We start from the raw sequence: 27,372 nt of genomic DNA on the forward strand, positions 1-27,372 counted from the left end.
CCACTGGAGGAGGTTTTGTCTAAATTTTGTCCAGTTTTGATTTTGACTTGTCTAGAAACAGATTCAGAGCCCAGGCAGCTTTTTGCTTAATTTCTGTCTTTAGTCTTGGAGAGAAGTTGTTAACCTCTTAACTGCTGCATTGCTATGAGCTTAAAACTTTCCAATAAGGAAAGGTGTGGATCAGAAAAGGAGTCAAAAGAGGAGTCTCAAGGTGTCAGTTGGGTAGCTCAGTGAATTGAGAGTCAGGCCTAGAGACAGGAGGTCCTAGGTTCAAAGCCAGCCTCAGACACTTCCCAGCTGTGTGACCCTGGGCAAGTCACTTGAACCCCATTGTCCATCCTTACCACTCTTCCACCTAGGAACCAATACACAGAAGTTAAGGGTTTAAAAAAAAATTTTTTTAAAGGAAGAGTCTCAGATTTTTATCTATTTAAAACTGTTTCTCTTATTGGCTTCCCACACCTCGGCAAGTCACAGCCCCCCATTGCCTAGCCCTTACTGCTCTTCCAGCCTGGAACCAATACACATTATTGATTCCAAGATAGAAGATAAGGGTTTTAAAATAAGAATAATGGGTGTGGGTATTGGGGCTTATTGGGTTTGCAAAGAAATTTATAAAAATTATCTCATTTTCACTACATCTCTAGGAGACAGAGGCAATTATTATCTCCATTTATAGATGAGGAAACTGAGACAGGTAGTGGTTAAGCGACTTGGCCAGGAATAATAAAGCTAGTGTCTCAAGCAGAATTTGAACTCAGGCATTCCTGATTCTAGGGTCCAGCATTACCTTGCTACCTTTACAAATACAGTTTACCCAAATTAAGGTAGGGCCTATTTTCTGTTTGAGAAGTACTTTGGACCAGATATTCCCATGATCAGTGAAGCTTATTTGTATAGCCTAATTACAATGTGCATGGATGGGCTCTCTCTGAAGACACAGGACTGAATTAGTCATCCAGAAAGAAGTATCAAAGGATTTTGAAATGGAAGAGACCCAAGAGTAAAAGTCTTCCCAATCTCCAAAAATTTCCTCAGGGACTGAGTTCGGAGGAATACCTAATCTGACTACTGCCTATGACTGAAGCAAATCTTACCACCAACTAAGGTCCCAACAATACAGGCCCTACTTATAGATTGCATATCCTTTCCAGATCCAGAAACTTCTACTCCTTTGATACACAGTAGGAAAGAAAAGGAGGAACCATCACTAAATCACAGTCCTTATATTTCCCAACTCATTCCCTTTTACTTTCCAACTTGAATTCAGTACTGTAGATATGATTATGGCCTCTCCTGCTTTTTAAAACTTGCCAATGCATGATATATTTTAAACCTACATCACCTACATCATGTCTATCTACATCAAATACATTTATTTCACATAAGCAATAGACTGATAGATTTTTGTTTCTGATACAATTTTTCTGTATATAGAAGGGTTCTATTAAGCATGCAAGTTTAATGTTACAAATGTTAATTTTGGCCAGCCATTTGCCATCCCTTCGCTCCTTTGTTTTTGTTCTGCATGTTCTATATGGAAGATATGGAAATTATTTTAAAATTTTCTACTTATAAAGTTACCTAACTGCGAAGCATGTAATTATGTTTAGGGGAAAGGACTGATTTTGAAAGCCAAGACCCTGGATTCAAATCCCATGGCTGTTGCTTACTACCTTTGTAGTATGCCTGTAGGCAAATCACAGCCTCTCTGGGCTATACTTTCCTTGTCTGTAAATGATGGGGGAGGGCTTTTGAGGCTACCAAAATCATTTCCAGATCTGAATCTACCATTGTAGTGCTACTTATTCAAATCCTTATTGCCATCATACCCTGATTTCCCTTTCTATCATTTTTTATTATGAAATTATTTTCATCAACCAAACACTAACATTTAAATATGCAAAGAAGAAGAAGAGGCCCAAATAAGAACTTGTGAACTATTGCACATGGTTTGATTTTTAAGTAAAAATATATCTGTATGTATGTGTGTATATATATATATATATACACAGAGAGAAAGAGACAGAGATCGAGTCGTGCCGAGAGTGGAGGAGTGGAGCTAGGGCAAATATATAGACACACACATACAGGAAGTATGTATAATTTAACAAGGTAGTAACAAAACATCTATGTCTTCTAATGAAAGCTTTAGTTTTCTCCTGAAGATTTTTTAAAAATATTTCATTGGTGCTATTTTTTCCAGTAGCACAAAATGGGCTTTCTATCTACTTCAACATATACCCTTATATGTTTTTTGGACTTCAATATTCATATTTATTTCCTATCAAGCATCCTAATCTTCATTCTACCATAGCAATACATGAGAATGTTTGTTCCTCCAAAGTCAGTAGGTCCTCAAATTGTGCCATCTCTATAAGCCTGAACAGTGAAATTCTCTCTAAAATAATCTCTCCCATCCTTTTATCACTTCATCTCTTCACATCTATGAAACACAACCATCATCCTCAGATCCTTCCATCTCTTCTTGTTCTCCCAATTACACCTTTGGGGGATTCACTTTTTCTCCTGCCATAATACCAAATTCCTTTCCCATTTGTTGTTCCATCACTAACACTGCTAATCCTCAGTTTTGAGTCACCAGCAGCATCTATTTTCTCTGAGCCTTATCCTATGCTACTGAATGTAACTGGAGGGGATAATTCTTATGAAATTTTGGTCCACTACAAATTCATGCTATCTTTGGGCCCTCTTCTACTTTCAGGAATGATTCTCTGCCAGGCCCTGGAGCAACTGATCCAAACTCTCAAACTTTAAACACTGTCTCACCAACCTATTTTTCAAGATGACATTTCCTTCCTACTTTTATTATGATAATTCAATTCACTAGATATTTGTTAATGTTCCACTTTGTCCAAGGCACACCACTTGGCACTGGAGAAACCCTCATACAGACACAAAATATTCCTAATCCTCAAGAAGCTTAATTCCATTGGAATGATAAACCATGTATGCAAATAATAGGAGGTGAATAGGAAAAAGTACCAGCTGCAGGGATCAGGAGAGGCTTTTCAGAACTCCTGTCCTGAAGAAAAATAAGTGACACTGAGGCAGAGCTGAGAAAGGAATGCACTCTAGTCATGGAGGCTAGCTTATCAGAGTGCATGAAGATGGAACATGGATTTTCTTGAATTCAAAGGACAGTTTATAGTCCTGTTTAGCAAAAAAATATACAATGCATGAAAGGAACTAATGTGAAATAATTCTAGAAAAATAAGGTGAAAGCAGATATTGTTGTTGAATGCCAGACCGAAGAGTCTATTTTATTTCACATGGCAATAGGAAGTAAATGAAGTTTCTGAAAGGAAAAGTGGTATGGTCAAACCTATTTCTTAGGAAGATTATTTCGGTAACTGTGTAGAAGACAAGTGGTAAAGGGGAGAGATGGGAAATAGAGAAGCAAATGAGACTACTATGACAATACAAAGAGAAGCTGATGATTTCATGGGTAGAACAGTGGTAGTATATTTAGAAAAAAGATGAGTTTTTAGGGTCACGTAAGCAACAAGATGGAGGATTAGACATTTTCTTTAATCTTCATGACCTTTCAACCTCTCCAAAAATAGCCTGAGTAATTTCTCAGTTTTTTCCATGAGTTAGCACACCAAGAAACAAAATATAGTTTAAAAAGAAATCCTTAATGAATTAACTGGAAAAAGGGTGAATAATCCCTAACCTGTAATGCATAATCAATTAGCACTCCCTTCTCCACTGATATCATACCCTGGCAGCAGAGCTACACAAGCCAATCTTTGCAATAGAGATCAACTCTACACCTGAGCTACTCCCCCCTCCTCCTAATGCTGCAAAGATCCAAACTTTCTATTCCATGCATTTGATCAAGGTGAGATAGGAAAGTGTCAGCACTATTTGCCCTTGGACCAGAGGTCTGAAGAAGAGAGGGGAAGAGATCTCAAGGGGACAAAAATTCAAATATCTTGAGTGCAAGCAGGTAAACTGACATGAGAGATATTAATAACACAGAATAATATGGTCTCCAGATCACATAAAAAATTGAGAACTCTATGAATAAGTAATGTAAGACAAAGGAAAATGAATCAATATCTAATGAAGCAGAGGATCCTATGGTCATATCAATTGTAAGAAATAAAGAAATTTCTGGGCCATTATTCTGAACTGAAAAAACTGACTTTATTCATAGGTAAATAGAGGCATTGTGAGATAGATATATTTATAGAGAGAGATTATATCTATATATCTATATATATAGTTTATAAATATAGTCATTATGGGTAAATAGTGGCCCATCACCATCCCCAGTCTGGATGAAAGATATCTTGTGGCTGTTCACAGCTGTTTTTATAGGCCTCTGATAGTCGATACAAACCACTGATTAACAAAACCTACTTACTCAAAGTATTTTAGGGAAAGTTAATAAATTATAGGATGAGATCTAAGCACTTTATTGATCCTGTTAGTATTATTTCCAGCCAATATTTTAGGAAAAGACATTGATAAAAAGACAATAACTCACAAAAAGAAACTTAAAAATACATAAAGTTGTTTCTTTGCATCATAAAATCTGAGGAACCTACTATTTATGGTCCAAGAAAAGCAAATACTATTCCTACTTTTACAACTGACTATGATTGTTTCTGTTTTCTTTATTCTGAATCAAAAGATAGTAAAGATGTGTACTTAACATAAGAAGCTCTTAAGCTAACTCCTTATCTACCACAGCTAATTAACAACTGGTACTATCTAACATTTAGTTACATGTAAAATTTGTTTTATACTAAATGATATAAAAATAAATTAAATGAAATAAATGCAAGCATAGCTCTTCAGGGTACTCATGAGTTTGCATATAAGAATGTTCCTGAATGGTTTAAAAGAGAAGTATTGAATTTGAAGACAGGATGCCCAGTAACTATTTAGGGATTATAGTTCTCCCAGAAGAACAAGAAAAATCAAAAGGCCTAAACAACATAATGTAAGAAATAATGAAATAAAAATGCCCAGAACTTTGGAACACATAAAATAAAGTGCCAATTGAAAGAATCCATAAATCACCTCCAGAAAAAAACCCTAGACTGCTCACTCTAAGACAAGTAGTGGTTTAACAGTTCCACTGAGAAACAACAAATTGTGAAAGCAACCAAGAGAAAGATCTTCAAGTAAAATGGAAAGGAAATTTGATTATCACTAGACTATTTTGTATTCCCTCAAAAATGTGTTCCAAAGAGTAATGGAATTCAAGATGCAGCTAAAGGTTACCTGCCCTGCAAATTTGAGCCTAAACACAAATGGGAAAATAATGTAAAATTTTTAAAAGGAAGGTAGGGGGAGTTGAAGCATTACTAGAAAGAAGACAAGACCTGAAGAAATTCTTTCTCAAATATCCTAGAAAACAGAAATACAAGAAATGGAGACAAATAGAGCAACCAAGGACAACTGCAATAAAATAAAAACAGAGAAATTATTAAGAGATTTCTTTCTAAATGTACACACAAAAACAAGGGTGAAAGTAAAAATCAAATTAAAGTGAGGACAGAGAAACAGACCTGAGCTGCACCATGGATTAAGCCTTTCAAAAACTTGCCTAGAGGAAAAATAACTCCTAGAGTCTCTTAGTAAAGGAAAGTCTGCAGGAGAATGGTCAAAGAGGCAAAGGTAAAGGATTAAGGAGAGGGGGAAGCCTTGTTTTATGGGAAAAGGGGATAACATTGGTGAATGTTCCCAAGAGAAAAGAGAAATATTCCAAAATGGGAGATGGGAGATCTTATAATAAGTACTGGTGCTTCAGAAAAAGGGAAATCAGAACTCCAGGTGCCAAACAACACCCAGAAGAACAAGAGGACATGGACCCAGGGAGGACATTTTGAGTCAAATGGAAAATAAGTAAACAAACAAACAAAAACAAACAAATAAATAAATAAATACATGAATGAATGAATGAATGAATGAATGAATGAATGAATAAAGAGAAGGAAAAGATCAGTAGTAGATTGCATAATCAGGAACATAAGAAAATTCCTAATGGGGCAGTATCTTCCTTACCTCTTGAAAGAACTGGTACTTCTAAGATAGAAGCACAGCAGAGAAAAAGTCGAGTAGATTTATAAAGCAACAACAGAAACTATTTAGAAGATAGTATCCAAAATAAGTACCTCAGAAATTGTAATTCCATGAGGAATACAAAAAATAAAGAAGGAGTAATAGGTATAATAACAATGAATAAAAGTCTAGGATAGACAGGAAAGATAATGAAGAGAATGAGAGAAATCAATTATTTTTAGGGAAAAGAGGAGTGAAAATGAAATTTAAAAAACAAAAAAGTTCAAGGGGACAAAAAAGAGGATTCCACTTAATTATTCAACTAAGACAAGAAGAATTTTTAAAATAGATAATATCAAGAAATAAAAAAGACAGGCCACCTAGAGATGAGAGATCCTAGGTGCAAATATGACCTCAGACACTTCCTGGGTGTGTGGCCCACAAGTCACTTAACTCCCATTGCCTAGCCTTTACCACTCTTTTGCCTTGGAACCAATATACAGTATTGATTCTAAGACAGGAGGTAAGGGTTTAAAGAAAAAGAAAAAAAGTATTAAAACAATCTTCAAAATTAGGGAACAGGATAACAAAGATGGAGAGGGGGAATTGACAGTAAGAAGTAAGCCAGTGGAAATAGGGCCTAAATAAGTTAAAATAATTAAAGAGTCATCTAAGTTTTATAGTGGAAGAAGAGGAAAAATACTAATTTGGATTTAAAAAACAACATTAGTGACAAATACAGAAATGTAAACCTAACTCTCATAAGTTTAAATTTGAATAGATTAAATAATCTAATAAAATAAGAGTCCTAGATTCAATAAGAAAACAAAACCTAGTAATATTTTGCTCATCAGAAACATACTTAAAAAACAAAAACATGGATTTTCCAGGTTAAGATGGCAGCAGAGTAAAAAGTAGCTGCTTAACCTCTCCTAACCCATGCATACAGGACTCCTTAAGAGAACATAAAAACAAATCCAGATGAACAAAGGGACCCCACAACAGGGTGCAACATTGAAGGTATGTGGGATCAGGGCATTTCATTGCTATAAAGGAGTGAAATAGCTCTCACTAAAAAGCAAGATGAGCAACTTCCTCCCCACCCACCCCCCACCACCACCTACAGTGTCAAAGTCAGTGCGCAAGACTTAGAGCAAGTTTGGGGCATTCATTAAGTTCTTGGCAGCTCACCAGGGCCTGCTCCTGTGAGCAGCAAGACATAAGACCCCAAGAGGCTAAAGGACCAGACTTTGAACACACACCTTGAGCTCAGGTGCGGATGCACGGACTCAGATGGGACTCAGGCATGGACATGGATTCTGAGCCGAGACGTGGACCTTGGACGGGGACCCAGAACAGAGGGATGCATGACTGTGGAAGCAGCTCCCTGAGATTTTTAAAGGAGCTTCACTCAGAGGAACAAGCAAGGGGACCACCAGGAGGCTTGACCCTGAGAACAACTGGACCTGAGACCACAGGAGCCTAAAGAGTGCAGGCCCACCCTGGGCATGAGGATAAAGCTGAGAGGGTGCTGGGATAACAATGGCAAGCCAGACACAAGAACCCCAGAAGAGAAAGATCAAGAAGAAATCTTTAACACTCAACAACTTTTACACAGAAAAAATCCAGACAACAGAGCTAACAGCATAGAAGAACAAACAAGTAAACATATCCAAACCTTCCCAAAAAAATAAAAACTGGTCACAAGGTCTTGAACAGTTCAAATCTGAGATTATGAGAAAGATGGAAGAGATCTGGGAAGAAAATAACAGTTTAAAAGGCAGAATTTCGTAATTGGAAAGTGAGGCTCAGAAATCAAATGAATTGATAAGCAAATTGAAGACCAGAAATGGCCAGCTAGAAACCTTGAAGAACCAAACAGACCAGATTGAAAAGGAAAACCAAAAGATTATCGCCAAAAACCAGACTCTAAAGGCTAGAATTGGGCAATTAGAAGCCAATGATCTCTCAAGACAGCAAGAACAAATAAATCAAAGTCAAAAGACTGATAAAATAGAAGGAAACATGAAATATCTCACTGAGAAATTGACAGACCAAGAAAACAGGTCTAGAAGAGACAATCTGAGAATCATTGGTCTTCCTGAAAAAGCAGAAATTAATAGAAATTTGGACTCCATACTAAAAGAAATTATTCAGCAAAACTGCCCTGAAGTTCTACAACAAGAGGGCAATATAGACATGGAAAGGATCCATAGATCACCCTCTACCCTAGACCCTGAAAAGACAACCCCCAGGAATATAATAGCCAAATTCAAGAGCTTCCAAGTAAAAGAAAAAATCTTACAAGAAGCCAGAAAGCGACAATTTAGATATCAAGGAGCACCAATCAGGATCACACAAGATCTGGAAGCCTCCACACTAAAAGACTGCAAGACTTGGAATGTGATATTCAGAAAGGCAAGAGAACTGGGTCTACAACAAAGGATCACCTACCCATCAAAACTGACTATATACTTCCAGGGGAAAGTATGGGCATTCAACAAGATAGAAGATTTCCAAGTATTTGCACAGAAAAGACCAGTACTAAATGGAAAGTTCAATATCCAACCACAAAAACCAAGAGAAACATGGAAAGGTAAATAGGAAACAGAAGGGAAAGAAAGACAACTCTTATGTTTAAATTTGCCTCTTTAAGGGCTTTAATAAGATTAAATTATTTGTACCCCTATATGGAGAAATGTTAGGTGTAATCTTCAAAAACTGTATTCATTATTATAGTAATTAGAAGAATTATTCACAGGGAGAGGTTGGAGCACTAAATGGTCTAAGATGAGATGGGGGGTGGGGGGAAGAGAAAGGAGGGTAAATAGCAGATGGCACCAAAATAAACTTGAATGAATAAGAAAAATAGGATATTCTATACCACACAAAGAGGGCATGGGAAGAAGAGGGTATGAATACTATTATAAGAAGGAGAGGAAGATAGCATTAAGAGGTAATACTTAAACCTTACCCTCAGTGGAATTAACCTTGAAAGGGAAGAGTAACTATATCCATTAGGATATAGAATTCTATCTAACCCTACTGAGAAAGTCAGAAGGAATTAACTAAGGGGAGCAGGGGAGTAGGGAGGTCAAAAAAAAGGAAGGGAGGAGAGGGGGGAGGGAATTCATTAGACCTTAAAAAATAAATAGAGGGGAATAATAAGGGAGGGAGTGTAAAGGGAAGTAAATCGAGGGAGGGGTCAAAGGGGATTGGTCTAAAACAAACCACTGGTTTAGAAGGAAATAGCATAAGAAGAAGGGGTAGAATTGGGAGAGGATACCAAAATGTTGGGGAATGCACAACTGATAATTATAACTCTGAATGTTAATGGGATGAACTCACCCATAAAATGGAAGCAAATAGCAGAGTGGCTTAGAAACCAAAATCCTACCATATATTGTCTACAAGAAACACATATGCAGTGGGTAGACATACACAGCTTTAAGGTCAAGGGCTGGAGCAAAATCTTTTGGGCTTCAAATGAGAAAAAGAAGGCAGGAGTGGCGATCATGATTTCCGACAAAGCTAAAGTAAAAATAGATATGATTAAAAGAGATAGGGAAGGTAATTACATCCTGATAAAAGGCAAAATAGACAATGAGGAAATAACTGTACTCAACATGTATGCACCAAATGGTATAGCGTCCAAATTCCTAAAAGAGAAAATGGCTGAACTCAAGAAGGAAATAGACAATAAGACCATACTAGTGGGAGATCTAAATATTCCTCTTTCAGATCTAGATAAATCAAACTAAAAAATAAATAAGAAAGAGATAAAAGAGGTGAATGAAATCCCAGAAAAATTAGAATCAATACATATGTGGAGAAAAATAAATAGGGACAAAAAGGAATACACGTTCTTTTCAGCTGCACATGGTACATTAACAAAGATTGACCATGTAATAGGGCATAGAAACATCGCAAAAAAAAAGCAAAAGAGCAAAAATAATAAATGTAACCTTCCCAGATCATAATGCAATAAAAATAATAATTAGTAAGGGCACATGGACAGGCAAATAAAAAAATTGAAAATTAAATAATATTATTCTCCAAAACCAGTTAGTTAAAGAAGAAATCATAGAAACAATCAATAATTTCACTGAAAAGAATGACAATGATGAGACATCCTACCAAACTCTATAGGATGCAGCTAAGGCAGTACCCAGAGGGAAATTTATGTCCTTCAGTGCATATATTAACAAATTAGAGAGAGCAAAGATCAATGAACTGGGCATACAAATTAAGAAACTAGAAAGGGAAAAAATTAAAAATCCCTAGCTAACGACCCAATTAGAGATTACAAAACTTAAAGGAGAAATCAATAAAATTGAAAGTAAAAGAACTATTGAATTAATAAATAAGAGTAGAAGCTGGTACTTTGAAAAAACAAACAAAATTGACAAAGTACTCATCAATCTAATTTAAAAAAGGAAAGAAGAAAAAGTATCAGTATCAAAGATGAAAAGGGAGACCTCACCTCTAATGAAGACGAAATCAAGGCAATCATTAAAAACTATTTTGCGCAATTATATGGCAATCTAAGTGAGATGGATGAATATTTACAAAAATATAAACTGCCTAGATTAACAGTAGAAGAAATAGAATACCTAAATAATCTCATATCAAAAAAAAAAAAGAAATTGAACAAGCCATTAAAGAACTCTTTAAGAAAAAATCCCCAGGGCCTGATGGATTCATAATTGAATTCTATTGAACCTTCAAAGAACAATTAATTCTAATACTATACAAACTATTTGACATAATAAGCAAAGAAGGAGTTCTACCAAATTCCTTTTATGATACAAATATGGTACTGATCCCAAAGCCAGGTAGATCAAAGACAGAGAAAGAAAACTACAGACCAATCTCCTTAATGAACATAGATGCAAAAATCTTAAACAGAATACTAGCACAAAGACTCCAGCAAGTGATCACGAGGGTTATTCATTATGATCAGGTGGGATTTATACCAGGAATGTAAGGATGGTTCAACATCAGGAAAACCATTCACATAATTAACCATATCAACAAGCAAACTAACAAAAAAGACATGATTATTTCAAAAGATGCTGAAAAAACTTTTGACAAAATACAACATCCAGGGGGCAGCTGGGTAGTGTAAGAAAGAGAATTTAAGTATTTATAGATATATATATTAAAATGCGTGGCTGCCAGAAATCAACAATTCAGGTTGATTCCGTAATTAAATCAGACCCAAGTCCGCATCGGGTTGAGGCAAGTTTATTTACAATCAGGAAGGTAAAAGTATAAGAATAAAGAGAAAAGGGAGAGGCTAGTCCAGGCCAAAGGCCTAGACAGAGAGAGAGAAGGTTAAAAAGCTAAATAAATGAAGCTGTAAGCCACAAGGCCCAGCAGCCAGATAGGCAGAGTTTGGAAGTGGCCAGCAAGGCCAAGGAAGTCAGCCTAACTTACCCATGTGACAATATAGAGTGTAAGCTGTCTGTGGTCTCAGGAGATGCTTCTTCTTCCAGTTCGAGACGGCAACTGCCCCCACAGGAAGTTCACTCACTTACTTAAAGAGATAGTGTCTTTCATCACTTCCTGTGGTCCACCTCTAATTCAAATGGACAAATGGCAGTTTCTACATTGATTTGGACTGCCCAAAGGGCAGCAGTCCCTTATTCTTGATTTGTTACTTATTGTCACGTGTGGGTAACTCGTCTCCCCTCCCCACTAAGGGAGGTTAGGGTGACATCATTAGCACGCCTGGGTTGAGTAGAATTTTGACTATTAATGGGCTGGAGCTAATTCTATTTACACAGTAGCTCAGTGGATTGAGAGCCATGTCTAGAGCCGGGAGGTCCTAGGTTCAAATCCGGCCTCAGACACTTCCCAGCTGTGTGACCCTGGGTAAGTCCCTTGACCCCCATCGCCTACCCTTACCACTCTTCTACCTATAAGTCAATACACAGAAGTCAAGGGTTTAAAAAAAAATACAACATCCATTCCTATTGAAGACACTAGAAAGTATAGGAATAGAAGGATCTTTCCTAAAAATAATAAACAGTATATATCTAAAACCATCAATAAGCATCATATGCAATGGGAATAAATTACAAGCCTTTCCAATAAGATCAGGTGAGAAACAAGGATGCCCATTATCACCTCTATTATTTAACATTGTACTAGAAATACTAGCAGTAGAAATTAGAGAAGAAAAAGAAATTGAAGGCATTAAAATAGGCAATGAGGAGACTAAGCTCTTTGCAGATGATATGGTGGTCTACTTAAAAAATCCTAGAGAATCAATTAAAAAGCTAGTAGAAATAATCAACAACTTTAGCAAAGTTCAGGATACAAAATGAAAGCACATAAATCATCAGCATTTCTATATATTTCCAACACATCACAGCAACAAGACATAGAGAAACACTATTTAAAATCACCCTAGAAGCCATACCATTGTTGGGTTTGTACCCCAAAGAGATCATAGATAAATAGACTTGTATGAAAATATTTATAGCCTCACTTTTTGTGGTGGCAAAAAACTGGAAAACAAGAGTATTCCCTTCAATTGGGGAATGGCTGAACAAATTGTGGTATATGCTGGTGATGGAATACTATTGTGCTCAAAGGAATAATAAACTGGAGGAATTCCATGTGAACTGGAAAGACCTCCAGGAATTGATGCAAAGCAAAAGGAGCAGAGCCAGAAGAACATTGTACACAGAGACCAATATACTGTGGTAAAATAGAATGTAATGAACTTCTGCACTAGTAGCAATGCAATGAACCAGGACAATTCTGAGGGACTTATGGAAAAGAACGCTACCCACATTCAGAGGAAGAACTACAGGAGTGGAAACAGAAGAAAAACAACTGCCTGAACACATGGGTTGAGGCGGACATGATTGGGGATGTAGACTCGAAACTACCACTCCAATGCAACTATTAACAATTTGGAAATAGGTCTTGATCAATGATACATGTTAAAACCAGTGGAAATACGCATCAGCCATGGAGGGGGTGGGGTGGGGAGGATCGAGGGGTGAAGGGGAAAGTAAGAGCATGAATCATGTAACCATGTTAACTTTTCTAAAAAATAAATATTAATAAATGTTAAAAAATAAATAAAATAATATGCTAAAAAAAACAATAAAATCACCCTAGACAATATAAAATACTTAGGAATCTATCTACTAAAACAAATACAGGAATTATATTAACACAACTACAAAACTTTCCAAACAATTAAAACTAGATCTAAACAATTGGAAAAACATTGATTGCTCATGGGTAGGATGAGCTAACATAATAAAAATGACCATTCTACCGAAATTAATCTATCTATTTAGTGCCATACCTATCAAAATACCAAAAAACTTTTTTACTGAATTAGAAAAAAACATAACAAAGTTCATTTGGAAGAACAAAAGATCAAGAATATCAAAAAAACCTGAAGGAAGGTGGCCTAGCAGTACCAGATATTAAACTATGCTATAAAGCAGTGGTCATCAAAGAACAATATGGTACTGGCTAAGAGACAGAAGGGAGGATCAATGGAATAGACTTGGGGTAAGTGACATCAGCAAGACTCTCTATGATAAACCCAAAGAGCCCAACTTTTGGAACAAAAATCCACTATTTGACAAAAACTACTGGGAAAATTGGAAAACAATATTGGAGAGATTAGGTTTAGATCGACATCTCACACACTACATCACGATAAATTCAGAATGGGTGAATGTCTTGAATATAAAGGAGGAAACTATAAGAAAATTAGGTGAACATAGAATAGTATGCCTGTTAGATCTATGGGAAAGGTAAAATTTCAAAACCAAGCAAGAGTTAGAAAAAAGTATAAAATGTAAAATGAATAATTTTGATTATATTAAATTAAAAGGTTTTTGTACAAACAAAAACAATGCAACCAAAATCAGAAGGGAAACAACAGACTGGGGAAAAAAATCTTTATAATGAAAGATTCTGACAGAGGTCTAATTACTCAAATATACAATGAGCTAAATCAATTGTATAAAAAATCAAGCCATTTCCCAATTGATAAATGGGCAAGGGACATGAATAGACAATTTTCAGATAAAGAAATCAAAACTATCAATAAGCACATGAGAAAGTGTTCTAAATCTCTAATAATTAGAGAAATGCAAATTAAAACAACTCTGAGGTATCACCTCACACCTAGCAGATTGGCTAAAATGATAGAAGGGGAGAATAATGAATGTTGGAGAGGATATGGCAAAATTGGGACATTAATGCATAGCTGATGGAGTTGTGAACTGATCCAACCATTCTGGATGGCAATTTGGAACTATGCCCAAAGAACTCTAAAAGACTGCCTGCCCTTCAATCCAGCCCATTGCTGGGTTTGTACCCCAAAGAGATCATAGATAAACAGACTTGTACAAAAATATTTATAGCTGCGCTTTTTGTGGTGGCAAAAAACTGGAAAACGAAGGGATGCCCTTCAATTGGGGAATGGCTGAACAAATTGTGGTATATGCTGGTGATGGAATACTATTATGCTCAAAGGAATAATAAACTGGAGGAATTCCATGTGAACTGGAAAGACCTCCAGGAATTGATGCAGAGTGAAAGGAGCAGCACCAGGAGAACATTGTACACAGAGGCTGACACACTGTGGTAAAACCAAATGTAATAGACTTCTGCACTAGCAGCAATGCAATGACCCAGGACAATTCTGAGGGATCTATGGAAAAGAACGCCACCCACATTCAGAGGAAGAACTGCAGACTTGATTGATCACACATGTTAAAACCAGTGGAAATGCGTGTTGGATATGGGAGGTTGGGTAAAGGGAGGTGAAGGGTAAAGTAAAAACAAGAATCATGTGACCATGGAAAATCTTTAGAAAATCATAAGTTTTACAATGAATCAAACAAATAAAAAAACAGGTGTTTCCATCATGCTATCAGACAAAGCAAAAACATACAGAAAATCAAAGGGAACAAACAAGGAAACTATATTATGCTGAAAGGAACCATAGACAACAAACCAACATCAGTAATAAATATAATGCCTTTTAGCATCCAAATTCACAAAATAAACATTATCTAAGCTTCAAGAAGACAAAGATGATAACACAAATAGGGGTAAGAGACTTCAAAATACCTCTATTTCAGATAAATCTATAAAGTAAATACAATAAAGGGGAAATATTAAATTAAACATATTTCTGGAGAAACAGAAGTTAAATAAATTACACTGTCTTTTAAATGAAACAGCAATATATATATATGCATATATATTTAAATCATGTAAAACTAAAATGCAGAAAAAACATACATCAATATCATTAATGAGCACTGACTCAAAAATTTTAACAGACTATAGCAAATTATTCAAAATATTATTCATTAAGATCAAATGGAATCACAAGGATGATTCAATGTTAGGAAAATAATCATCAGGTTAGTAGTTGGTGACATGACACTGGGTTTCAGAAGAATAGGGTTGGATGAGTAAATAGGACGGTCATCTCCATGGACATCATACTTAAACCCATAGGAGGATATGATACCAATGAGAGAGTTAGAGAAAGAAGAGCAGAAAGCCAAACACAAGCCTCTTAGAAATGTCCAAATTTAGGAACCAGGAGATGGATTATGACAGCGATAGAAACTAGAGGATAGTCGTGTTGGAAGTGAATCAGGCAAGAGCAGTGTTACCCTGTCAATCAGTCATCAAGCTTTCTTTTTTAATGTACCTTCTATATGCCAAGTACTGTGCTAGATAATGGAGATAGAAAGACAAAAATGAAACCATTCTTGTCCTCAAGTATCTTCCATTGGAAGAAACAACCCAGACAAGGAGGAAAGAGCATTCAAGATAAATAAAGAGTTTAGTGTTCAAATCTAGAGATAGCAAAGTAATATTTACTGAGAAAAGGTCTCTGAATTTAACCCTTGATATCCAAGTCAAACTGAAAGAAGACAAAGAGTGCACAAAGCCTTTTCTAGAAGTTAGATCATTCCTGGGAAAAGGGATACAGAAAGATAGCTTGAGGGGAAGGCGGGGTGAAGAGAAGATTTCTCAAGCATGTTTGTAGTACCAGGAATAAGTTGAGACAAGAAAAGACTGAGAGAGACAGAGAGGCAAGACAGAGAGAGAGGGGAAGAGAGAAAGGGAGGGGATAAACAAAGACAGAGAGAGACATATGATATCTGAAACTGTGGTTAGACAAATGCAAGAAGTCATTTCTCTCTTTTTAAAAATAAATTTCCCAACAGTTTGTATTTGGGGCTGTAATGAGGGAAGAACAGAAATGAGTTGGAAACAGTTTAACAGGATTTTGCAAAGAGAGAAGTGTGCTGGACCTGACCACATGCTGTAGAATTGGTGATGTTGAATTCTAGAACACGGGGAACAGATAAAAGTGAGCACCAAGACTTAGTGGGGCTCTCTCTTGGACTTCCTGTTGCTGAGAGGGCTTTGGGCTAGAACTTCCTCTATCTGAGGAGATTTTGGTTTCCTATCCCCTGGAGCCAAATACCTTGATCCCTGCTATTCCTAACTGGAAAAAAAAAAAAAAAAGAAAAAACCCTCATTGACTTGATATCATTATTGTTCCTGCACTCTGGAAGTACCTGTCAAATCTGCCAGTGGTGGGAAGGTCTGAAGTCATCTTGGGCCCAACCCTGCTAGGGTTGAACCCTAAACTACTCTGAAGAACTGTATATCTTACCAAAAGTAATTTGGAGGATTATATAGTGTCAGGTAGTCAGATAGCTGGGGAATTTAGACAGACAGTGTAAGGCCTAGGGAGCTTGGAAGAAAAACGAAGAAACCCCTATGCAGGGGTTGTAGAAGGTGGGAATTTAGCTAGATCCCTTAGAGTTAGGGAAACCTAATTCTTTAATCATCCCCTCCACCAAACTGTGTATTAAAATAAGCCTTTGTCCTGTTTTGTAAACTCTGTCTTAGCATACTGGTCACTGGGAGAAGTCCCTTTTCTGTGGGTTACCAAGGAACCAGCTACACCTTGGTATCTTCCCATTACCAACAACAACCATCAAGAATATCCACATTATTTCAGGGCTAAACACAACAACTGGTTCATTAAGATGTTCCTACTCTGAGAAAAAATTCATAACCTTTTTAAAATCACACCTTCCTATGTGACTGTCATCCTTTAACAGAAACAATCTATGAGTCTAAAGAGAAAGTAATAGTTGTTGTTTTATTAAAACCCTTTCTTTCCATCTTAGAATCAATACTGAGGATTTTTTCCAAGGAAGAAGAGTCTTACCAGCTAGGCAAGGGGAGTTAAGTGACTTACCCAGGGTCGTAGCTGGGAAGTTGCTAAAGTAATAGTTTTGATAGTAATTGTAAATATTATTATAATAGTGGAGCAGTGGGATAGAGTACAGAGTGAGACATACACTTCTTCACTTTATTTCCTTCAAGAATTTTTCTTTAGTGTTAGCAATATGTGTCTTGTTTCACAACATGAAAAACATGGAAATATGTATTGCATAATAATATATAATCTATAATATATTACCTGCCTTTTGAGGAGGAAAAGAATATAGACTGCAAAATGTCAAGAAATGAATATTAAAAATTATATCAACATGTAATTTGGAAAAATAAAAAGAATACTTTTTTTTTTTTTTTAAGATGGAAGGGTCATGAGAGTTGCCTCCTTCTCTCTTCCTGCATTCTCTTTGGCCATGTGACTCCAAGCAAATAGGCCTGGGGCTTTGGTCTTTTACTTTGAGCTTGTCTATTAGAGGTACAAGGAATGGCCCCTCTGACCTGGCCTAGGAAGTGAGACATTGGGACCTAAAAGTAGAGGAATTCAGATTTCAGATGGCAGCCAGCCCAGCAGATGCACCCAGAAGAGAACAGAAGCCAACTCTGCTCTCTTTGGACATGAACTTGATGAGACTAATGTTACTTAGGAATGGAGCCCAATTTCCCCCCTCCAACCTCAGAGAAGCTATGAAAGGGAAGCTGTATCCCCCAGCTGTTGCAGAAAATGTTTGTGTTTTTTCTTTTCATATCTTTGAGATAACATCCTTTTATAAGAGCTAATTTGATGATGTCAATTATTCTTGTTCCTAGACCAGACCTAAAGCCCCTCTTCCTGAACCCACAATGGAAAAGCACAAATGAAAATCTAATCAATGCTTGTTGACTTGACTTATTGAATGCTTAAATGGAACTGAGATGGCAGTCACAAATCTCTATCATCACAAATGGTGATGATAAAGGGGAGGAAGGAGAACTATAGTCAGTGGGAGCTCTTGCTAATATGACAGAAAAGAAAGACTCTCCTACACCCTCAGAGTACCAGAAAAATCTGGGGGTTTAAAATGTAACAGGCTTGGCTCTGAGGCAGTGGGGCCAGAATAATCATGTTACACATTTACTAACACCCTTGTTAAAGCAAGCAAGAAAGTGAAAAAGAAAAGAATTAGCTCGAGATTAGAAATACACACAAAAGCACAGCAGATAAAGCTGCTACTCATTCTTCCCTGCTGTGGAATGGAGCTAGGGCTCACATACATGTACTGGAGCACCCAGATTCACAAGCTAGTCATTTATTTTTCCATTTTTAGATCTTTACTGTTCAACAGGACAAGCTACTTTTTGTTATATTTTGTACTTTCTGGTCTTATTTTGCTTTCACTATTTTCCCGAAAAGACACCAGAATCCTTTTAGTCAAGCAAGAATTCTTAGTGTTTCCTGAATGGCTGTAAAATCTTTAAGGAAGAGCCCTATGGTGCTTCCAACAATGCCAATAGAATACGTCTTGGTTCTTCTGATCAAAGACTAGCAAATATGTCGGCAGACCCAATGAGTATCAGATAACAGGAGAGATGGTGATACCTATTTCTAATTTCTATAGCTATTTCTAAATTTTTGGTGAAGAATTTCCTTTCTCTGTCTCTGATTCTTGTCTTTTGCTTCTTTCTGTCTTTATAATAGGAATAACAAAATAGCTAGCATTTATATAATGTTTTAAAATGTTCATTGCTTTACATATGTTATCTCATTTAGTCTTCAACCAAACCCTGTAAGGCAGGTACTAGTATTAATCCCTATTTTAGAGATGAAGAACTGAGACAGAGAGGTTAAATGAATTAACCAAATTTACACAGCTACTAAGTTTCTTAAGACCAGTTCAAACTCAGGTATTCCTGACTCCAGGTCTAGCACTCTATCCACTATACCACCTATCTGCTTACATGTCCTTGTCTTCATCTCTTTCTTCCTCCCCTTTGTGTGCCTTTGTCTTTCTTTGTCTCTGACCGTCTCTCTTTCTCTTCTTCTCTCCTAGTTGCTCTCATAGGCAGGACATAAAAGTCACAAATTACTGTTTCTCCACTAAAGTCCATCTCTGAAGCCTCACCACAGAGTGAAGGCAGTCCTAGCTTCTTAAAGACTGGGCCAGTAGGATTTAATCTTGGAGGCTGTGATTGTCAAGTCAGGAGCAATCATAGGTCTGGTATTCAAGTCTGCTTTATAAGAACCAATCCAGGGAACCAAATCAGGGAAGCTTACCACCATGTAATTAATTCTTTGCCACAATTCAAGAAGATTATAAACTGAGTCATAAAAAGGTTGAGATCTACCTCATCAAAAATAGTATCTGTGATTTGACAGAATTCTTACAGAAATGGTTTGGTAATCTCCGTACTGCCCCCTTCCTGATTTTGTTCAGTTATTCAACCATGTGCAACTCTTCTTGAACCCATATTTTCTTGGCAAAGATACTAGAATGGTTTGCCATTTCCTTCTCCAGTGGATTAGGCAAATAGTGGTTAAGTGACATATAGCTAGTGAGTGTCTGTGGTTGAATTCAAACACAGACCTTTCTAACTCTGAGCCCAGTGCTCTAGTCATTGCGGATTCCTTTATAAAACTTACACACCTAAAATACTTCCTAATGTTAAGGGAATCAACTCTAATGTTAGAATTGAAGTTTAAACCAGTTGCTACATGCACAGACCTTCCTGACTCATCTCACTGGTCTCATTATATATCTTGCAATTCAACAATTTTATTCACATTCTAGATTTACAGCTCCAGACAATATTCAAAGGTGAAAATTTCACTGTCACATTTATACATTCTAGCAAACATCTGATGTAACGGCTTACCTGTCTCACCAACTCTGAATTCCTTCTACCTGCTAAACTGCATCTTTGCCATTCAATCAATTGTGAGGAAAGCAGGCCAGACATTGTGCTAGGTGCTGGGGATATAAACAACAAAAGATGAATTGTTCCTATCTTCATGTAGTTTACTCTCTGTAGGGTGAGAATTTTCCAGCTGCAGGTTCAACTTTATCTTAGACTGATACGTGAACTAAAGATGGGAGAGCATGAGTCCTGTATCCATTTCTTATAGACTCCATCAACTCTCACTCTGACTTCAGTACTCCCTTTTCTCTGCCATGCGTATAGCCTGGAGCCCAGTTTCTAACTGATTAGACTTTCCATTCTGATTCCCTATCTCCTTGACTAGTGTCTACTTTTTTTAAACTCTTGCTTTCTGTCTTGGGCACAAGAAGTATCAGACACCAGATCTGAATCCAAGACCTTCTATCTCCAGGTCTGATTCTCTATCCACTAAGCCACCTAGCCGCCCCAGGTGTTTCCCTCTTTTTTTTAAACCCTTAATTTCTGTGTATTGGCTCCTTGGTGGAAGAGTGGTAAGGGTGGGCAATGGGAGTCAAGTGGCTTGCCCAGGATCACACAGCTGGGAAGTGTCTGACGCCGGCTTTGAACCTAGGACCTCCTGTCTCTAAGCCTGGCTCTCAATGCACTGAGCTACCCAGCTGCCCCCCAGGTGTTTCTCTTTTTAAAAGTGTTGTATTAAGGAAACCAGTAAGATGACAGGGGGGCAGTAGCAATGTAGACTCCCTAATCCTTTGGTCTATGGAGGGACATGTCCACAAGCAGGCTTGACTGAAATGGAGGGGCAGGATCTTGTGATTAGTGCTCCTTCACTTCCCCCCTCCCACTAGGCAGTTGGAAAGTCAGTTACAGTCTGGTAATGGTGGGCAAACAGACTTGTTAATTTTTGGGCCAAGACAGCAAGTTAGAAAAGGATAAACTCCTAAAGATGATAACTTTCTCTAAATTATTTCCCCACAGTATTGTATTGGAGAAGCTTGATGTCTTAGAAGCTCACAGGCACAGAGGTTAGGACTAACTTCGGGGCTACAAGTAGGAGGAACTTGGCTTAAGGAGGTTGTGAGTATATCCCCAAAATATATATCTAGGCACTGCTCACAGTTGATAAAGGTTTAATGATAGGTGGGAATGGGAAGGATGGGAGATAGATAAGGAGGATAAGGCCAGGGAAACCCTCAAACAGTTATGTCAAAAGCAGCCCTTCCCCCCAAAGGGGGTTAGGTATCCTGAATGGCTGATCTGCTCTCTAACCCTATAAATATTCTTCTTCTATATCAAGTTAGCTAAACTATGGTAGACTGTGATATAGGTTAATGTCTAACCAAAGTAAAACAGCTTGGCAGTCAAGAACTGAATGGCTCAGCTCAGAGTTCTGCTCAGATTCAAGACCCAAGACCCAAAAAACAGCAATCAGGGTTACCTGCCTTCTTATACCAGGGCTCCAACTGCCTTTAACTACCCCCTCTCTTAGAGTTCGGGGGAGCACTATGAAATTCTGTGCTGTAGCCTGAACCTCTCTCTGCAATATGGATCTCACAAAAGACATTTTTAAAATAACATACCTGGGTCCTTTCTCACCTGTGATCCTCAAGAAACTGCCCCTTGCCCATGTTCAAGATACGTTGTGGTTCTTCATCCACTCAAATCCAGAGTTTAGAGTTTACAAAACCTCAATAATGTGTTCAGAAGTCAATTAACAAGCATTTATTAAGGACCTATTATATGGAGCAGCTAGGTGGTTCAGTGGATAAAGAGTCAAGACTGGAGATGGGAGGTCCTGGGTTCAAATGTGACCTCAGATGCTTCATAGCTGAGTGATGCTGGGCAAATTATTAACTCCCATTGCCTAGCCCTTACTTCTCTTCTGCCTTGGACTGATACTCAGAACCAATTCCAAGCAGAGGGCAAGAACTTTTTTTTTAATTCAAAAATTTTTAAAAGAACCTATTATGTGCAGGCACAGTGCTAGTCACTTTATGAATATCATATCATTTGATCTTCATAATTACCTTTGGAGGTAGATGCTTTTATTATTTCCATTTTACAGCTGAGTAAATTGATATAGACAGAGGCTGTGACTTGCCCAGGGTCAGGAAACTAGTAGAAGCTAAGGCTGGCTTTTATTTCAAATCTTCCTGACTCTAGGCCCAACATTCTAATCAATTTCTTACTTACCTCTTAAAGATCACTGGTTAACTTTGGAAAGAGCATTTTCAGATGAATGTGAAGATTAATGAAAGAGTAGTAATAATACTGAAATAATAAAAATGTAAATATTAGTATTTAGGGTTAAAGGTTTAAGGTGGTTTTTCTAGGCACTAGATGAAATAGTCCTTTGGGCCAGTTATCAGGAAGTCCTTTAGGTTTGGGAAGGATTCCAGGGAGAAAAGTTATCAATAAGTTGCAAAACAGGGTTTTATTATAAAACTAGGACAGGTAGGGCAAAGGAGTGGGATGATCTTACTGGGATTAAAACTAATCTCTCCCACCAAAGTCCAATAGGATTCAAATAGATGTGACTATACTTATCTCAACCTCCAGATCCCCAGCTGCCTGTACTCTATCCTAACCAGAATTCCCCCCAAACCCCTTTGCTAGTAATTCAGAGTAAGGGAAAGCTGGAAGGTTCATAGGTCCACTAGGTCAGCAAGGGATATCTCACAATCGTTGTCCTCTGGGTCTGGCAGGAATCAGGTTGAATCACAGCAGCAGCAGGTATAAATCGAAAAGGAAGGGGAGTAAGAATCTTACTAACACAGTTCACCTGTGAATTTAAACCAAACTCAACCACTTCCTAGCAGGTGAAAGGTTTGAAAGATAAGTCCACACAGACAAGGTCTTCCAGAGAGCAAGTCCAGTACCTCCAGAGAGCAACTGTCCCAGCTTAGTCTCTTTCACCAGAGTTCTGGAATTCTCCCTCTGCCTCTCCCTTGGTACTTCTAGCTTTCCCTGATTTCCCTATAACAATACAGAGGGGGAAGGAGTAGGGAAATCTGCTGGAGAAGACAAGCCAGAATGATATCACTTGTGCATGTATGTCTGTCTTAGCAAGGAGAGAGATAGCTAGCTCTTCGAAAATAGTAGTAGAAGATATCTGAGCAATGTGATAAGGCAGATGGTGAAAAGGTAGCTATCTGGTAAAAGTTTCCACTTTTTTTTCAGTGAAATATAAGGCAAGGTTCTTAGAAGAGAGAGTGAAGGGAAGGGAAGATATGGAACCCTTGAGGAAAGATGAAAAGCTTTGGAAAAGTCCCTGCATTATGTGAGATTGTGAGTTGATTGGGGAAGTGTAAAAGGATTGATTGCCTTGCCTCAGTGAGAGCCCAGTTGAGATAAGATAACATAAAATTGTAATGGATCCAATGAGCACAGTTTCATGATCTTCTCCAGTTTCATTCAGCAGCATGGGAGTAGTAGCAATAGTAGTGGGTGTTAGGAGTAATCCAAGGATGAGATTTGGTAGACCAAGTTCATCTATAGAGGAAGAGGGCATACAATTTTTCTCTTTAGTTTATTTGGGCTTTTGTTTGGGGGTTTTGTTTTTATGATAAGATTACTCTTTAAAAATAAATAATATGGAAATGTTTTACACAATAATGTGTATATATATGTATATATATATACACACACACAATAATGTATATATATATATATGTGTATATATATATATATATATATATATAACCCAGATGGAATTGCTTGCCAGCTCTGGAAAGGGTGAGGGAGTGGAGGGAGGAAAACAATTTGAATCACCTAACTTCAGAAAACTTCTATGGAAATGTTATTACATATAATTGATAAAATAAAATATCTTTATTAAAAATTAAACTGCTCATCATTCCTTACTGTGCAGTAGTATTTCATCTCAATCATATCACAATTTGTTTAGACATTCCCCAACTGATGGATATCTCCTTGATTTCCAATTCTTTGGCACCACAGAGCAGAGAACATATAGATTCTTTTCCTTCTTCCCTGATCTCTTCAGGAAAGAGATCTAGCAACAATATGGCAGGGTCAAAGGATAAACATAGTTTATATCTCTCTGTGTGTAATTCAAATATGCTCAGTATTTTTTTTCCTAAACCCTTACCTTCTGTCTTAGAATCAGTACCCTGTATTGGTTCCAAGGCAGAAAAGTGGTTAAGGGCTAGGTAATGGAGATTAAGTAACTTGCCAAGGGTCACATAGCTAGGAAGTGCCTGAGGTAATATTTGAACCTAGGACCTCCCATCTCTGGGCTTGGCTCTCAATTTACTGAGCTTCAAAGTTGCAACTCCTCCCCAAATATGTGCATAATTAAAAGAATTCAGGTAGCCTATAATCATCCATAGGAGATTGGCCTCAAGGTGGAGTCCTCTTAAAATATTAGGTAGCTCAGGAGAGGGGAGTAAGGGGAAATTAATGAAATGGTAATTCTCTTCTTCCTGGACAGTAGATAGAAAGATTGCCAGAAGGAATTAGTTCAAAGAAAATGAATAAAATAGCATAGAAAGAAATACTAATAAAACATTCTACATCATTCATAAAACTGAGAAACACTCCCCCACAAATATGTAAACTAAAAATGAAAATGGCATATACACATGCAAAGAGACTCATTTATAGAACACGTGTGTGACCATCATACAAACATGAAAAGACCCATAGTTAGGGAATACATGCTGCCAGGAAATGTGTAAATGGAACTCATGCTTTCCAAGCTACAAGAGCCACCAAGATCTTCCAGTGATGAGATTGTAGTATTCTCCACTGGGTCTGTCCCCCACTGGATACTCTGTATTAGGTCAGCTTCCTACCAGGTATTATATGTATACTACTCTCTGCTGCAAATATATCAGTGGTTGTTTTTCTTTTCTGAGTTTTCTATGCATGATTTGTGTTTTTCTGTCTCTCCCTCTGTCTGTCTCTGTATCTGTCTTTAATTGGCTCTCCCTCTGTGTGTCTCTGTTGTGATCTCTCTCTCCTCTCTCTGTTATTGCTGTTGCAACCTGCTGTTCCTTAGATGGAGTTTTCAGCTGAGATGCTTCTTCACAGAACTTCTCTCTATCATTTCTCTTTCTTTTTTAAAGTTCATAGCCCAGAAACTGTCATATGTATTTTTTTAAACCCTTACCTTTTGTCTTAGAATCAATACTATCTATTGGTTCCAAGACAGAAGAGCAATAAGGGATAGGCAATGGGGGTTAAGTGACCAGCCCAGGGTCACACAGTGTCTGAGACCAGATTTGATGCCATATGTATTTTCAGCCAAATGACTTGACTACACTCTGACCAAATCACAGTAACAACTTCCATCTGACCCTTTGACTCTAAATGTTAAAATGTGTATGAGAGATGGAGGTACAATTGGTTGGATAAATTGAACTAGACCCAAAGATGTGCTAGGAAATGTTTATCCATCAGTTTTCTGGAAAAAAAAATGAAAGTACACAACAATTTAAAAAATTTAATCAATATTATTCAATTCTCTCACCACTTTCTTAAATCTAGAAGATCAATAAAACAATAAATCAAGCCCTCTCATTAATAGTTTGCCAATTGCCTTGGTTTAAATGCTCACAATGAAAAAAATTTTTCTTTATCTACATTATTTTAATTATTTATTTTTAGAATATTTTTCCATGGTTACATGATTCATGTTCTTCTCTCCCCTCTTGCCTCCCTCCTCCCAGAGATGACAAACAATTCTACTGGTTTATACATGTCTTATTACTCAAAACTCATTTCCATATTATTCATATTTGTAATAGAGTTATCTTTTAAAAACCACAACTTCAAATCATATACCCATATAACCAAGTGATAAATCACATGTTTTTCTTCTGCGTTTCTACTCCCATAATTCTTTCTCTAGCTATGGATAGCATTCTTTTTCATAGGTTCCATGGGATTGTTCTTGATCATCGCACTGCTATTATTAGCAGTCTATTGCATTTGATTGTTCCACAATGTTTCACTTTCTGTGCATAATGTTCTCCTGGTTCTGCTCATTTTGCTCCGCATCAGTTCATGGTGATCTTTCCAGTTCATATAGAAATCAAACAGTTCATCATTCCTTAGAAAAATAGTACTCCATCACCATCATATATCACAATCTGTTCAGCCATTCCCCAATCAAGGGACACCTCCTTGTTTTCCAAATTTTTGCTGCCACAAAAAAAGCAGCTATAAATATTTTTGTACAGACTTTTTTTTTTATCTCTCTGGGATACAAACCCAACAGTGGTATGGCTGGATCAAAGAGTATGCAATCTTTTAAAGCCCTTTGGGCATAATTCCAAATTGCCTTCCAGAATGGTTGGATCAATTCACAAGTCCACAATGCATTAGTGTCCCAATTTTGCTACATCCCCTCCAACATTTATTATTTTTCTATTATTGTCATATTGGCCAATCTGCTAGTTGTGAGGTGGTACTTCAGAGTTGTTTTGATTTGCATTTCTCTAATCAGGAGGGACTTAGAACATTTTTTCATGTTATTATTTGTAGTTTTGATTTCTTCTGAAAATTGCCTATTCACATCCCTTGTCCATTTGTCAATTAGGAAGAGGCTTGGTTTCTTCTAAATTTGACTTAATTCCTTGTATATTTGGGAAATTAGACCTTTGTCAAAGAATTTTGTTATAAAATTTTTTCCCAGTTTGTTGCTTCCCTTCTAATTTTGGTTGCATTGGCTTTGTTGTACAAAAAAAATTAATTTAATATAATCAAAACTATTCATTTTACATCTTGTAATGTTCTTTATCTCTTGTTTAGCCTTAAATTCCTTCCTTTCCCATAGATCTGACAGGAATATTGTTTCCCTCTTTAAATTTAAGCCATTTAGTCATTTTGAATTTATCTTGGTATAGAATGTGAGATGTCAATCTAAACCTAATTTTCCCATACTATTTTCCAATTTTCCCAGCAGTTTTTTTTCAAATAGTGAATTCTCAAGCTCTCTAGTTGATAGTTTGCCAATTGCCTTGGTTTAAAATGCTCACAACAAAAAAAAATTAATGGCTCCTGTGAACTGTCTAAGCCAATTCAGATACTGTCCGTTGTATTTAATTTTTAATAGAACTCATTGTGTCTGGTGACTTCTTTTCTATAGCTAATTATGCCTTTATACTCTGCCAGGTGATAGGAAAGCAGACATGGGGGTGGAAAGGGAAACATCTCTGTCCCTAGAGAGCT

Source organism: Gracilinanus agilis, chromosome 3 (genome assembly GCF_016433145.1).
Source record: "Gracilinanus agilis isolate LMUSP501 chromosome 3, AgileGrace, whole genome shotgun sequence".
Lineage (NCBI taxonomy): Eukaryota > Metazoa > Chordata > Mammalia > Didelphimorphia > Didelphidae > Gracilinanus > Gracilinanus agilis.